A 16,082-nucleotide genomic window follows, 5' to 3' on the forward strand; every position below is an offset into this window, starting at 1 on the left:
CAGTAGCCTTGATACTTGAAATGTTGCCTATCCTGAAAGAGTGTAGCAGTAGCAACTAGGAATATGATTGTGTTCTCATTAACTATGCTAACAGACCATAGCCTGGAGCTTCTTTACCCGTGAGTCCAATGGGACAACTGTCAGCATACAAAATACACACTTAGGTTGCCAGAGTTTTCTTCATAACACTCCTAGTTCCCATCTACCATGAGGCACAGAATTACTGCACAATCCTTATTATTTTTGGATCCTTTTTATCCCTTCCCAGTCTCTACTTTTCCATCTCAATCCATCATCCTTTCTTTGATGTTTGTTCCTGTCATGCTGTCAAATATATTCCAACCCTACTTGTAGTTGTTTACCAACTACCTCATCCCTTTCCTAAATCCACTGAGCATTTGCAGTACAGCCCACACTCATCTTTATTATCCTGACTCTTACTTTCAGCATGGACCCTCCAAAAACTAGCCTAAAGATTAAGTACCTCGATCTTTGCAAGTCCAATAACTGTCTTCTGTACACCCTTGAGTATGGTTCCTGTATATTCCAATTTTTCTGGGTCAATCCTATTAAGCTTGTTATAATGACATGATTATTAATAACACCTCCTTTAATTCTCAAACATGGTATTTTGTTATGTCATATTTCTGCTATTGATTTTATTATTATTTCTAAACACTGGAGTCCCTGTGTTTTTTCCAAAATTTGGTATATTTCCTTTCTATCCAGATTAGACCTGGTATGGGCCACTTCAGCCATTTCTCGCTGCCATCCTAAAATTCTTGCTCCTTTGGCCTTGTGGGAGCATTCACACTGCACACTGTCAGCTTCCAGCTAAACCAACTATCTGCTTTCTAGGGTCTATATCCTGCCTTCCAGAGGCATCCAGCTATTTAATCTGGATTTTCACTTCTACAAATTCATGGTTTCCATCTTTCTTGGGCTTCCATGATGCTGGACCGAGCACTTACATAACATTGATCATTTTTCATTCCCATTCCTATAACAGCTATTACACACTTTTAAAGGAAGTTTTCTGCCAATTTTGTAGTGAAAACTGAGGTTCATATCTACCTATCTCCATACATAGACACTTCTATTTATCATCACCCACCTTCACTACCTTCTCTTCAGCATTGTAGAAAGAGCTTTTCATTTTTCTAATTCAAGGCAAATTACTCTTGCTATGCCCATCTCCTTTTTTCTGCAGTGTTTCATCAGTTGTTCAATTTTTTCTTAATTTTTGAATTTCTAATATCTCAACCTCTACAGGATTCTTCCCCACAGACTTTATATATGTCACTCCCACTTAAAAACAAAACAGAACAAAAACCTTTCTTGGCCCCAGCCTCTCCTTTATTTACTATCTCACCTCTAGTCTCTTCTTTCCTTCTTAGAAAAATCTACCCTTCTTCATCCTCTATAATTGGGTGCCTCTATCACTCTGCTGATTCTATTCTAGGAGATATTAATGATCTTCCAGTTGTCAAATCTGATACTCTCTTCACAGATTTCATCTTACAGACTTTCCAATGACATTTGACAACATTGACCATTTTTATTTCCATATGGAAATAACCCCTTTTTAACCTCTTCGTTCTCCTTGGAATTCTATACAGTTTTACCAAGGCAAGGCCAGGTTTGAGCATCAGTGAGGATCGATCGGTAAATGATAGGGGGCCACAGGGTAGCAGACAGAAATGGGTCTGGAAGTGTGGGTTGGATTTCATGGGTTTCATCATCTTGTTTTCATACTGCTTCCTCTCATGTCTTTTTATCATGTCAGGTCAACATGTTACCTTAAAATTATTACAAAAATTTCTTTTTGGAAAATGTGCTCAGATGACATGATTTATAAAAGAATAAGACAACAAATGTTTCTCCGGCTTTCTCATGCTTAGATTGTAGACAGAGATGGAAAGTTACTATACAGGGTCCAAGAATCTGACTGGATCCAAGGGGTCTGATATTCTTTCCCATTTCCCACTTTTCAGTATAAACTTAGAATCAAGGAGCTACATGATAAATGGTTGGTCTGTATTCTTACACTGGGTCTAAGACTAAGTAGTTGTATACCATTAGTTAAGTTTCTTACCTTTTAAGGGTTCCCTTATGATACTACACCCTATGATTCTATAAAAGTAGGTGTAAAGTAGTTCACAGGTATAAAAGAGCTTTATAAACATTATGTGGTACCATTTCGAGTCTCTGTCAATGTACCCATAAAACTCTCAACCCTTTTACATGGTGAAATTCAAATGCAATACTTTATCATCTAGCACTGAAGGAAAATATTTTATTTTTACATAGTTTATTATCTGTTCCATGCTCTTATAATGGGGTAGCCCATTTGTTTAAAAAAATGATGACACCTGGTAATTTGTTTATTTACAAAGTGGGATCCTGACTTAATAAATAAATATTTGAGGCTTTCAAAAGCAGTCACGGTCATTTAATATACAGTCATTTTTAAAGAAAATTATATAGAGACTGTTTGCAATAACATTTATGAGAGATGTTATCCTCATCTCCTGCAAGTTCAGATTTTATTACATGAAGATGGTGATTGAAGGCTTCTATTTAAGAGCCCGAGCTTGTTGCAAGCATCATGGTGCTGAATCCCACATTGCAAATGAAATAAACGGCACGCCCTCTTAGTTTACAAACAGCGCACCAGTATCAGCCATCAAGTCCGGTGGTATTAAACAGGCTGGCCTTCATCTTTCCTTTCTCACACTCTTAAATTCTTTCTTATTCTGTGGATTCAGAATGCCCTCAGGAACATGGCTTCTTGGTTTTACTGATACCTTTTCAACCGTTGTATCTATTGGTGTAGAAGACTTCGGGGATTTGTTTTCAGTCTTTTCCCCTTAGCCTCCCTCATGTCTTTTCTTTGAGCCGGAGGATATGTTGAAGCCTGGACGTTGATATGCTTTTGCCCTAATTTATGACTAATCATGCCTCTGCTACCCTTCATGCATCTTAATATGAAGCTTTGGGGCACTTGGTTCCCAGGTGCTGAAATTATCCTGGGCCTTGTGTCCACAGCTGTGTCTCTGGCATCATCTCTTACTATCCCCTTCAGGAATTATGCTATGCAAAATGTGCCTATAAGGTAACAAGGCTGGTTTTCCTACACTGTATGTAAATGCTTGTCTCCTTATTTTCTAAGTTCATTTTATATCTGCTCCTCTCTTAGGGATAGGAGTGGACAATTATCAATGGATCAGATGAAGATGGATATCCTAATATACATTTTGATCCCTGAAAATGCCTGGTTTTCAGATTGGTTCATTAAAGTGACAGCAACCCCAAAATGGATTTCTGGGAAATGGAAGGAAGAAGGCTAGAGTGGCTAGAGGAGTGTTAGGAGTTCTGATGCTTCTTAAATATGGTCTTTGGGATTTCACATTTGAAAGAAAGCCAACAGCGGTAGAAGGAAATGCTACTGTGTATGTGAAAACCAGGCATTAGTGATAGTCTTCACACAGGACGAGTGAGGTTTCTGTCAAACATTTCTCTCTTAAATAGGTAATTAGTCTGAAGGAGAAGAAAAGGGGCCTGAAGGAAGCACAGGGTTTCTCTCGAAACCCAGTGGAAAGGGCACTAGACTGGTGATCTGAAAACACAGATGTTGGTCTGACATTTATCATACTGTTGATGCTTAGATCACTCAGCTGAGTGTCCTGCTTAGACCATGGCCAGGTATATAAAAGGTACTTAAAAAACTTTTGTTGAATAATAAATGAATTAATCATTGATTTATTACAAATCTGTCATAGGATTTGATGTCTAGGTTTCCAAGTTTAATCTTTCCTTTCATTCTAGACTGAAAGGAGTTGATGTTCAAATGTAGCATGGTAACAAAAAGCCTAGGGCAACTGAGTAACCTGTGGATGGGATGGGAAGGATGCCCCATTAGCTGACTGCTAAATCTTAGGATGGTAAAACATTACAGAGACATCTTGATTAGGCTATGATAGAAATCTAAACCTAGCACCTGGTGTACCTGTGTCGCTCAGAAACGTGCGGGGATTATAAAATGAGGTTGACATCTAAACACCTTGATAAAACCCCAGAGTGGAAATTATTCCATCTGTTTTAAAAAATTCATTGCAATATTTTTGTTTTGTTTTTATTTTGGCTGCACTGGGTCTTAGTTGCTGCACGTGGGATCTTCCTTGTGGCATGCAGGATCTAGTTTCCTGACCAGGGATCGAACCCGGGCTCCCTGCATTGGGACTGTGGAGTCTTACCGACTGGACCACCAGAGATGTCTCTTCCTGCAATTCTGAACTCTAGGAACAAAAGTCTGGGTCAGATAATCCAGTGGGTGCAGGGGCTTCTAGATCATGACTAGCAGTCCTTAGAAAACAGCCCTGGGTTCATGATCGTCCTCTAGTTTTCCTCAGAGTCCCACATACCAAGGTTTGAGAATTTTATTTATTATGAAAACCTATGGCCTGACGGTAATATTTTAGAATTTTGTGAAATAGTTTGCAAGTGTAATTAGGTTTCTATTATTCCTTGGTAGCTATTTGGGAACATTGTTTCCCTTGACATTGTAAGTTTCTGGAAGACTATTTCTGAATTCTGTTGATTTCTCTTACTTCAAAGCAGACCATTTGTTACCAAGAGCAATTCAGAATGCTGCCAGCTTCTTTCAAGCTTTGCCCCCAAATGCTTTAGGCTTTTGCAGTTACATCTGTTTATTTGTTTACTCACCCATTCTCCACCCACCACCAAGCCAGGTCCTGTGATACATACTGAAGAGGCAGAGATAACAAATGATTGCCATTGACCTTAAGGGGCTCAGAATAATACCTTACCCACAGTAAACAAACACAGAAATCCGGTGAGCAAAGTACTATAAGAAGAGCAAGGTATCTTGAGCACACACACCTTCCTGAGCTTGGGGTGAGGAGAGCTGATCAGGGAAGGTCTTAGGGACAGATAACATCTGAGCTGAGATATAAAAGAAGCGGGGAGTTAAACAGGAGAGAGATGATGTGGTGGGAGGGAAGGGGAGACTTGGGAAGTGAAGGACTCTCCAGGCTGCAGGAACAGCATGTACAAAGACATGGAAGGGAAAAAGACACACTCTTCAGTGAACTGGATATGGGAGTAGTGGGAATTTCTTTTACTGTGACTCAGGAGAAGAAGAAGAGAACAACAACAATTCACACAGACACACAAAGGAGAAAATGAATGATGTTACAATACTTACTCACTTTTCTGTGTTTCTGACACTTAATTTTAAACTTATTTTGTATGTAATTTATCATTATTACAGCCTATTTGCTTAATAGCCATTGCTTGGATAGGGAGACAGGAGCCCTGAATTTTGGTGCTAGCTTTGATGATTTCCTGGTGAGTAATTCTAAGTAAATACTAAGCTATTACTGAGTAAATATTACTAAGTTATTATTAACTTTGTAATATCTGGGCCTCTTTTTCCTCTTCTTATCTAAGTTACTTTTAAATGGGCAAAAATCTTTCTCATACCTTTTTACATGTAAAATATTGGTAGTCTCAAGATATTTGAAAAAGCCTAGCCCTACCCTTGGTAGACAGGATCACATCCAATAGCAGAGGCCAGTATCTAAAGATGTCAAAGCTCATTTGCATAGACAACCAGCAGGGCAGTTGAAGATGTCAACAAAAAGATACTGCAGTGGGCTCCCCTGAAATGTTTGAGTCTCGGCCATAAGGAGTCTCGGCCATAAGTTTGAGTGTTGGCCATAAGGAGTCCCACCCATGGTCACTGCCAGAGTTGCTGCATCTGAGTCTGTAGGTAGTTCAACTTTAGAAGGTTAAGAATTTGTTACCTGGCTCATGTGAGACCCAATCAGCAATTTTCTAAAGATAAACAGCTAACAGGAAAGAAGATATAAGTGAGAAAGCAAATGTGATTCGGAGTTTCCAGAAAAATAGTATGTTGCAACAAAGTTACAGAAAACCCACAAAGTAATCAAAGCTCCCATTTAAGCTAGAGGAAAAGTGTCCTGGGTTAAATGGGCCAGGAACCATGGCCTGGGAGCCCTTTCTGGCAGAATCAAAATCTGTGTAGCTTAGTACCAAAAAGTATTCCCTTGTCTACTGTTACTTATTATACTGTTAGACATTCAAGTGCTGAAGATGCACACAAAAGTAAGATTCATTTTGTGTCCAGTCTGTTTGTGGCAACCTGCTCTATCCTATCTCTGTCCAGCCCTACCTTCCAACATCAAGGCCCGCAAGACACTTTGTTGTTAAACTCGGAGGAGGCACCTGGATTGCAAAATACCTATAATTTTACAAGTGAGAAAACTCATCCTCAGAGAGTTTAAATAACTAGTCCAAAGTCATATACCCCGGGACTACTAAAATATAGTAAATTACAGAAACAATATTTGAAAATCCATTCAATTCCAAAGTCATGTTCTGATGTATCCTGTTCTTCATTGCCCAGAAAGACTGATTGTCTAATTCCCAAATCACCCTCTGGTTAAAAAGTTTTTAAAAAGTCATGTTAGAAATTAGACTGGATTAGGAACACAGAGTGGTGCTAAGAAGAGAAAACAAGGGCATGTCACAGGGGTTTGGCTTTGAATCTGGAGAGCACAGACAGGCCAAGAGGCTCATGCCCATCAGTAGTGAGATATTCTGGTACAGGAAGGAAACTGACTTGCCTTTCCCTTCACTGTGTGCCAGGGACAGCTACCTCCATTTTCTCCTTCTATTTAATTCCAGTGGTGAAGATGGCCTGCTTTCTTTGAATCTCCCAACGCCAGATGTTTTGCAGAATGCATGCTAGAGTAATTTTGAAATCTCATATCACTTAGTCAAATCAAATATGTTCCAAAGATTAAGGCAACCATTAAGTAACTGGAAGAATCCTTATCTAGCAATATTGTTATAAAATGAATTTTTAAAAAAGATCCAAATCTATTAGGAAAATGGGCAAATTATGTGAAATTGACTATTCACAGGAATAAAACCATACAAATGAATAAATATATAGAGAGAAGCCTTTTCAATTCAGAGAATAAACAAATTAATAAAATTTTTAATAGCAGTGAGAGAGTTTTTTACTGTTAAAAATAACAATTAAAGAGGAATAATGCCATCATGCCCTTGAGAATGTGGTTAAACAGGCATTCTCAGAAGCTGTTGGTAAGACTGTGCACTAGCCAGGTTTCTGGAAGTCAATTTGTCAGTTTTCTCAAAGACCTCAAAAATGTTTGTTACCCTCTTTCTTGATCCAGTATTTCTCCTTGGAATCTATTTTAAGGAAATAATTAGAGATGTGGACAAGAATATATATAAAAATGCTGATTGTAGCTGCATTTTTAACAACAGTGAAAAATTGGAAAGAGTCTACATTGCCATCTATATAGAAATGGCTGATTAAAATACAGTATACACATAGGACAGAATATTGTGCAGCTATTAAAGTATCTTCAAAGAATTTTATTGTATGTAAGGATATATACTCACGATGTAATGTTAAGGAGAGAAAATGTAAGATAAAAAATAGAATGTGCAGTGTGAACTTGTGTGTGTGTGTGTGTGAGAGAGAGAGAGAGAGAGAGCAAGAGATAGAGATTGAGAGTCACCAAAACACGCAGGGAACATACTAGAATGTTAATTGCCATTCTCCTGGTAGATGAGATTATGATTTTAATTTTCTTCTTTATACTTTACTGTGTTTTTCAGATTTTCTACAGTAAGCAGTATTATTTTTAGCATAGGTAAAAGAGAAACTGCTTTGATTTAACTAACCCTTAGATGTAACTGCATTATATTCCCAGATGTACCTTCCCTGTCCTACCCCTGACATACACATCTACAGTAAAAGGAGGAGTGAGAGGATGTTGGTTGGGAATAAAGGCTTACAGAGGAGAGATACCAGTCTCCAGGAGACTTTATATGATTGGTTAGGAAATCATCTTTGGTACCCAACAGCATAACTTTATTCTGCCAGTGAGCACAAAGCCAAAGACTTGACTGTGTGCCAGATAGAAAACCATCCTATCTAAAATAGACACTCCCAACCCCTGTGCCTGTCATTCTGTACTGTGACCTTATATTTATGCAACATAGCAGTTAACTTGTTATGTCATAATCCTATTTATTTCTTGTTGGCTATTTCCCCTCTTTAGACTGTAAGGAACATAAGGCCAAACGTCTGCTCTCTTTTTCAGATTCTTTTCCATTATAGGTTATTACAAGATACTGAATATAGTACCCTGTGCCATACAGTAGGTCCTTGCTGTGTATTTATTTTATCTTCCATGAATGTTAGTTGAATGACAGATGAAATAATTAATTCACTACCAACCTGTCATAGTATTTGACCTCAGATTTAATCTTAATTCATCAAGGCTGTTGGTGTACTCTCAGACTTTAAGTTGACTGCAGATGTAGATGTTGGGGAAGGAAGGCAATGGCTCGAAGAATCACAGAACCTTCAAGTTTTCTGCTTTTATTTAGGAGACGGTGGAGGTGCCACTGTCCGACCACACTCTCACTTTGTCCTTCTGACACAGAAGACAGGTGGGGAAAAGACACTATCTTTGGGGACCCTTGTGGCAATGGCATAGCGTGTGTCCTGCTCACTGCTCTTTTGTTGATGCCTAGTTTGGGAAATCGCTGACTTTTCTATGTGTCTGACCAGTACAAGCATATTCTACATATTTAAATTTATTGTATCAGTAAGTCTTGCACGTATCTAGGAGGATAATTAAAGCCAGAAAATCAAATAAAGTAAATACTTTCCCATCTACTTAACAGATGGCCTTGTTAGGGTAACATGATAAGGATATTGTTATATATGTGTAATATCATTTTATTTTTATCTTATTGTTCTTCTCCTTACTATCCTTAGCAACCGATTTTAAAATACTCACTATGTTGTCGACCCTATATTAAATCATTTACATGCCCTGCATTACCTACTCAGCCTTTATCATAACCTGGGGAGGTATATGTTGTTATCCCATTTTACAGATGAGAAAAGTGAGTCGATTATAATGCATGTGTGACTGATCTCAAAGAACATATTACTCTATCTGCATTCCATGTGAGAATCCTGAAATACTAGGTGTCCTAGGTATTGTACGAATACTTAGAGCTGAAACTAAGGCCAACAGTCCATGGAAAATGATCAAGCCATCCGGAGAAGTTTGGTTTGGTTTTCTAAAACATTCTCACTGGCACTTTTTTTTTTTTTTTTTTTTTTTTCTTTTTGCGGTATGTGGGCCTCTCACTGTTGTGGCCTTTCCCGTTGCGGAGCACAGGCTCTGGATGCGCAGGCCCAGCGGCCATGGCTCACAGGCCCAGCCGCTCCGCGGCATATGGGATCCTCCCAGACCGGGGCACGAACCCGTATCCCCTGCATCGGCAGGCGGACTCTTAACCACTGCGCCACCAGGGAGGCCCCTCACTGGCACTCTTAATTTTCATAAATCACATTCATTGTTACCAGTGCTGCCTTTCATCCATGTGTTATTTGATATCCTAATTGGTCTGCTGTCAGCCTGTAGGCAAATAGCTTGGCAAAGGCAGAGGGGAGATCTGTGAAGCCAGTTTGTCTGCAGGGCTCAGAGTGATGCCGAATGCAGCCTCTGTACCCGGGCGCCAAACTGAATCTTGGAGACAGAGTTTGGGGTGAAGTAAAAATGGATCGCTTTATTGTTTTGCCAGGCAGAGGGGGCCACAGTGGGCTCATGCCCTCAAAACTGTGTGTCCCAACCTGGGGGAGGGGGGTTGTGAGGCGTCTTAATAGTCCAGGGGCAGGGTTGCTGATAAGGATCAGGGTGCAAGCAGGGCCCTCATTCCTTCAATCTAGAGGTCATCTGGCATCAGGTGGTGATAAACTGTGACCTTCTCTCTGTCATGAAGAGTGTTTCATCAAGTAGTTAACATCTTCCATTTGTTGGGGGTTTTAGTTCTGCAGAAGAGCTCAAAGATACTATTACATGTATCACTTGCAGGGGAACCAGGACCCTGCCACAAGGCTGCACTATTTTTTTTTTTTTTTTTTTGACTGTTTCTCTCTGTCTCCACATCCCCTCCCTTCCCTGATTAGCAACTGTTTGAACCTACCCTTTGGAACTCAGGGAAGGGGACACAGAAAGGCTTTTGTTCCCAGGAGTCCCACAGGGTCCTGCTTGGTTTCAAGAGTTGCAGAGTTTATGAGAGCTCACAAAGGTGTCACTGCCTTGCCTTAGCATCCACTGAAATGTATTTCCCTTGCTGTTCTTGAGTCTGCCTGACTCTCACTCCTGACACTTGTCCTCTGAGGGAAACAGAGCTCACTCCATTCTATCTTTTTGACTTTTGAATTAATTTTCCTAATTGGTAGAGAGAGGCCATTTGGGACATACAACCACTTTAGTGCCTAGCTGGGACATTTCTGAAAGCTCTGTTGATGGAACATGCCAAGGGACTTGGGGAAGTGGATGCCCAATTCTCTGAGCTTCTCTGGCTCAGGTCATTCCTTACACACTTTGTCTTTAATTGATCATGTTCTGATACCATTACAAACTAGGCCAGGGAAAAAAGGACAATGTTAACTTCCGCTTCCATGGGCTCACAATGCTGGTCGTACCAGTCTGCGGGCTCATACGAAAAGAGTCACTGAGTTCAAGAAAACCCTGGAAACCAGTGACCTGTTCAAAACTGAACTTTCAGTTCTACAAGGAAGAGAGAACAGAAGAGAGAGAACAAAAAACCTAGCAAGAAGGTCAAAGCTTTAAGACACCACTTTGGTCACCTGGGTACCCCCTCAGGATCTCAAGTGCTTAATGGCCTGTTACTATTTTGAAGCAGAGTCTGCAGCATGAAGAAGACATGAAATACTCCCTAGGGCAGCCCCCATGCACTTGATGGATCTTTTAGTTGAGCTTCCTGCAGAGAAGTGTTTAATTGCCTCTTGGATTGAGATGATCCTTTTTATTGTGTTCAGCCAGAAGCTAGGGAAAGGCAGCCCCTCCTTGGGCAAGTTTTGCATTGCAGGTTATTTGTCATCTCTTAGCCATTATCAGTGCTGCTGTTACTGCCGTCATCATTATCATCAGAATGGAAGTGTTAAGCCTGTAATCACACATGGCACTGCATAAGTGCAATACAAGGAGGCACTTGGTTCTTACTGGCCAGCTGTGTATAATCAAAACATACTCCGTGCTGGGGCAGACCCGTATTACAGGTTCATGAAGAAAGGAAGATGAAAACAGAGTGACTGAGCAGGTCTTATGAGGATTTAACTGACTGATGTCTGTTTTAAGACTACAAACTATCATCCGGGGACGTTTAGTCTCTTTAAGGACTACCTCTAAACCTCTGCTATGTTCCTGGCACAGTCCTAAGTACTTTGTATGGGTCATGTATAATCCTTGCAATGGATTTACATGATAAATGCCAGTAATATTATTCCCACCCACTTACCAGATGGCAATACTGAGGACACACTTCTAGAAAGAGGAGAGCAAAGCAAAGCTGCTGAACCAAACTGTCTGACCTCGGGGTCCACAGGAAGGTGGCATCTAAACCCCTTAGGAACCACGGCAGTGTTTCCTAGAAAATACACCTTCGGGACAGACTTCGGAAAGCGTTTTGTTCTTGGCTGTGCAGCACAGGCTGCGAGATCCTAGTTCCCTGACCAGGGATCGAACCAACACTCCCTGCATCGGAAGCTCAGAGTCTTAACTACTCGACCGCCAGGGAAGTCCCTTGGGACAGACTTTGATTGCACTGCCTTATTCTTTGAAAATTTTCTTGAGCATTATGTTTATAATTATATATAAAACCCGGCTAAACAGACAAAGCAAGAAAGGGAGCAAGCAAGAATGAGAGCAGTTGCTTGTGGGTAGTAAATTTTGGGAATTAGCTCTGTAACATTTTTTGAAGTATTACAATTTTGTTTTTAAGGTTTAGAAATGGAAGAGCATTGTGAACTGAACTGGGAGGGCTGTGCTATATTAGGGAATGAGGCTCTCTGGAGGGTGAGCGAACGGGTTGAGACTGATAATTTGGATGAGCATCTCATCCATTTGAATCCTGATTATTTGTAGGTACACGCATCTCTAATTCTAATACTGCATTTACTGACTACTCAGTAGGTTCTGGTTATTCCATTAAAAGGATTCAGTGGTTACATGTTAATTAAGGATTCTTTCCAAGTGGATACTATGTACACAGATAATTCCATTTCTCTCTCATGATTGCTTTTCTGGGGGAGGTATGTGGATTGGAGGTGGAAGCATGCCAATGAATCCTTTCTTGCTTAAGCTTCAATTTTCCTTTATTAAGAATAAGAATTATTTTTAGGATAAAATTATCTGATTTTTCACTTTGTTAGGGCATTTGAACATGCAAATGAATGTTACAGATCATCACCATTATAGGAAATTCCCACTATCATGGGATAATTCTGCAGGGAGGCTCACTTTAGAGAATCCCTGAAAATCTCTGCAGTTCTCTACCCCTAATTAAAACGGCCCTCCTACACTTGAAGAGCCTTAGCCCAATATACTGGCTGTGCTTAGGGGTCTTGCCCATTCATTACAAGGTCTAAATGTGTAACCCTGTACCCTCATCCCACCCGGTCACCCGGTGACCTTCTGTACTGATTTGTTCTTTTTTTTTTTTTTTTTTTTTTTTTTTTGCTGTACGCGGGCCTCTCACTGCTGTGGCCTCTCCCGTTGCGGAGCACAGGCTCCGGACACACGGGCCCCGCGGCCATGGCTCGCGGGCCCAGCCGCTCCGCGGCATGTGGGATCCTCCGGGATCGGGGCACGAACCCGTGTCCCCTGCATCGGCAGGCGGACTCTCAACCACTGCGCCACCAGGGAGGCCCTCTGATTTGTTCTTGAAAGAGCTGTTCTGGATTTGGAGGCCATAAATACAGTAGAAGGAGCTCCAGCTTAGGCGTCAGGCAATCTGGGTTCTCCTTTTAGCCCTGGCACTAACGGGGAATGTGACCTGCAGCCTGTACGTTACCCTTCAGTGTCTTTGTTTCCTCACCTGTATAAAGAAGGGGGTGGCACGGAGGTATCAAAGTCCTTTCCTGCTCTGTGACTCTATGATCCCCGCTCAGGACTAGGGAGCAGATGCAGGACTGGGTTCTCCAGCTGCTCTCGATTCCCTGTTTACTGATTCACCCCCTGCAGGGGCCCTTGCTAGGCCCTGGCTGGCCTGCCCCTTGCCCGCAGGCTGTGCCTGCCCGCTGCAGAGCATTGAGACCCATGGGGCCCCTCTTTGCCGTCCTCTTTTGCATATGAAACAAGCAATCTGTCATGTTGGCAATCAGTTGCACCTATGAACCCCAGGCTTCCTTGCCTATCTCCACTCCGAGGCTGTCCTCTCACTCACCTGTCATGCTGTGATGGACAGTGACGGGCAGGGGGGTGCTTCTGACCTCACTGGTGGACAGCTAGGAAGCCCTTGAAGCCATAATGGGATACGACGGCGGCAGCTGCTCATTGAAACCTCTGTAGTCTCACATGTGGCTTATGATGGAAGGTCAGAGTGTTATGCTTGGCAAGGCCCTTTGTGTGATAGATGGTGAAGATAAAGAAGTATGATGCCCAATTAAGAACACCGTACAATTACCCTTGTCCATCCTGGCACCATGGCTGTCGGGAAAAAAGCTTCACCTGCTGGGGGATGAAGACAGGATTTTGAATTGGACTGACGTGGGAAGAATATCACCGTCTTCCCTATGATTCCATCATCCTTATAAAGTCTCTGTCCCACCTCCCTATTGCCCTCCTTTACAGGTACAGATGATTTTTCTTCCCGTCACTTTCCTCGGAGCATTCTGCTGTTTTAATCATAGGTGACCAGTTTTCCGTCTCGAAACTGTTCTTAACTTTGAAGCTTTCTGATCATTCTTTAAAAAGGGCTGTAAGGTTTCAGGACCAGGGCAGAGAATGGTTTCATAGATGGGAATCTAAATGTGATAACAAGTGACCGAGAACCAGGGTATTATACTTCTGTTCCCCTGCAGTATGATCTGCCTGTTCATCTGTGTAAACGAACTCTAAGAAGTAGCCGGCCACATAGATTAATCCTCTCCCTGGTGAGAACTGACCGCAAGAGGGCCCCCGGGAACAGAAATCAATGGAGCTTCTGCAGATTGGCCAAGAGCTGCTTGGATTTTGTAAACAGGATGAGCAAGACTATGCCACAAACTTTGGTGCAGAAGGGAATGTGATATTTTGCGGAACACGGCCCATAAAGCTAAATAAAAATGTTTTCTGTGAGGTCATTATAACTATATGTCATAGAGCCTTTAAAACAGCATACATTATAAATCAGAAGCTTGAGTTTATAAGGTAGCTTTCCTTTAATCGACATTATTATGGCATTGGAGGCTTGGGTCACTCCTTACCTCTTTCTGGTTTAAATGAAGGTTCTTTCCACATTGTGTTTGTTCCAGAAAGGAAAGGTCCATCTACTCATGGGCTTCTGTAATCTCCAGTGCTTCCTGTGGTGGCCACAGATCCTAACATTCAAATGCTCAGAAACCACAAGCAGTGAAACTTCGCCCGTAGATTCCAGGTGGTCAGCAGGGGAGTAATTTGAGAGGCTCAAAACTACATTTATGTGTAGTGAACACCAGTATAATACATGTCTCCAGGGGCCTTTTAACCCATAAAACCACCCATTTTAGAGTTTCACTGCTGCCGATTTTCAGTGGATAAAATACAAAAAAGACATTTATCTACTGTCTTCCAAAACATGGCATGATTTAAATGCTAAATGGAAGATGCCATACACAAGACTACATTCTGTATGACTCCATTTATATCACATTCAAAAACAGGCAGAACTTTTAATGCCCCTGAATTGAAATACATTGTAAAATGGTTAAATGATATCTTTTATGTTACATATGTTTTACCACCAAGAAAAGACAAAAAAGAAGTAACCAGCACAACCTAATCTAATGAGTTGAGGTCATGAGAGTGGCTGCTGGTGGGAGTACCAGTGACTGGAGGGGACCAGGAGGGGATCTCGGGGCGGGGGTGTGTGTGGTAAATTTCTGTTGCTCATCTGAGTACGGGCTACACAGGTGGTCCACTTCATGGAGATCCATTGAGCTGTATGCTGTGATTGGCATACTTCCCAAATCTGTGTTTCACTCCAATAAAACATTTACCCAAAGAAAGATGCTCAATAAGTCTTAGTTGACTTGATTTAATTTGACTGGGGTTTTGGTCACAAGTATGAAAATTGATTCTATTCTTCAGTTGCTGCAGGGATTTGGGCAGAGATAATTGAATGAAATTATGTCACTGAATAATATTTCTATTCCTTCTTTCTTGCAAAAACTGAATTAGGTTTACGGAAGCCAGGGCAAGATTTTGTCAGCATTTAAACAACAAAGTTGCCACTCTTTGAAGCTGCTTCTTCAGAAGCTCTGGAGGCACATTGAAGCTTCCAACAGTCACTTCAGCGTTCATCTAACAGTCAGCTGTGGGTTACAGGGCACATAGACTGTTTCCCTTAAAGGTTCTGCCTCTGTGTAGCATTGTGGGAGAGTGACTTTCTTGTCATCTCTGACAAGAGGTCAGTTCTCTGGCAGAGGCCAGGGAACTATCTGGAAGGGATGCTCTGCAGAGAGTGCTGGTATCATGGGGAGGTTGAACAGAATAACTTACAATGACCTCTTTAATTCCCAAGTCCTATTTCTAGAATTCCTATCTATGCAGTTGTAAGTGACTGCTAAATATGAGTTCTTGTCTCTGTGTCAGTTTCTTTTTCACTAATTTTGTGAAGGGAAGTCATAGAGGTCACAGAGTAAAACCATTGCTCTTAGAACACTGTATTAATTTTCTAACACTGCCATAACAAATTATCATTAATTGGGTGACTTAAAACAACAAAAATGTATTCTTTCACGGTCGTAGAGTCCAGAAGTCCAAAGTCAAGATCCATTGACTTGTCCATTCTCCCTCTGAAACCTGTAGGGGAGAAACTTTCCTTGCTTCTGCCCATTTCTGGTGGTTCCTGCAATCCTGAACATTCTTTGGCTTGTAGCTGCATCACTCTGGTCTCTATTTTCGTCTTCACATGACCTTGTTTTGTGTGTG

The sequence above is a fragment of the Mesoplodon densirostris genome, chromosome 15, assembly GCF_025265405.1.
Source record: "Mesoplodon densirostris isolate mMesDen1 chromosome 15, mMesDen1 primary haplotype, whole genome shotgun sequence".
NCBI classification, from domain to species: domain Eukaryota; kingdom Metazoa; phylum Chordata; class Mammalia; order Artiodactyla; family Ziphiidae; genus Mesoplodon; species Mesoplodon densirostris.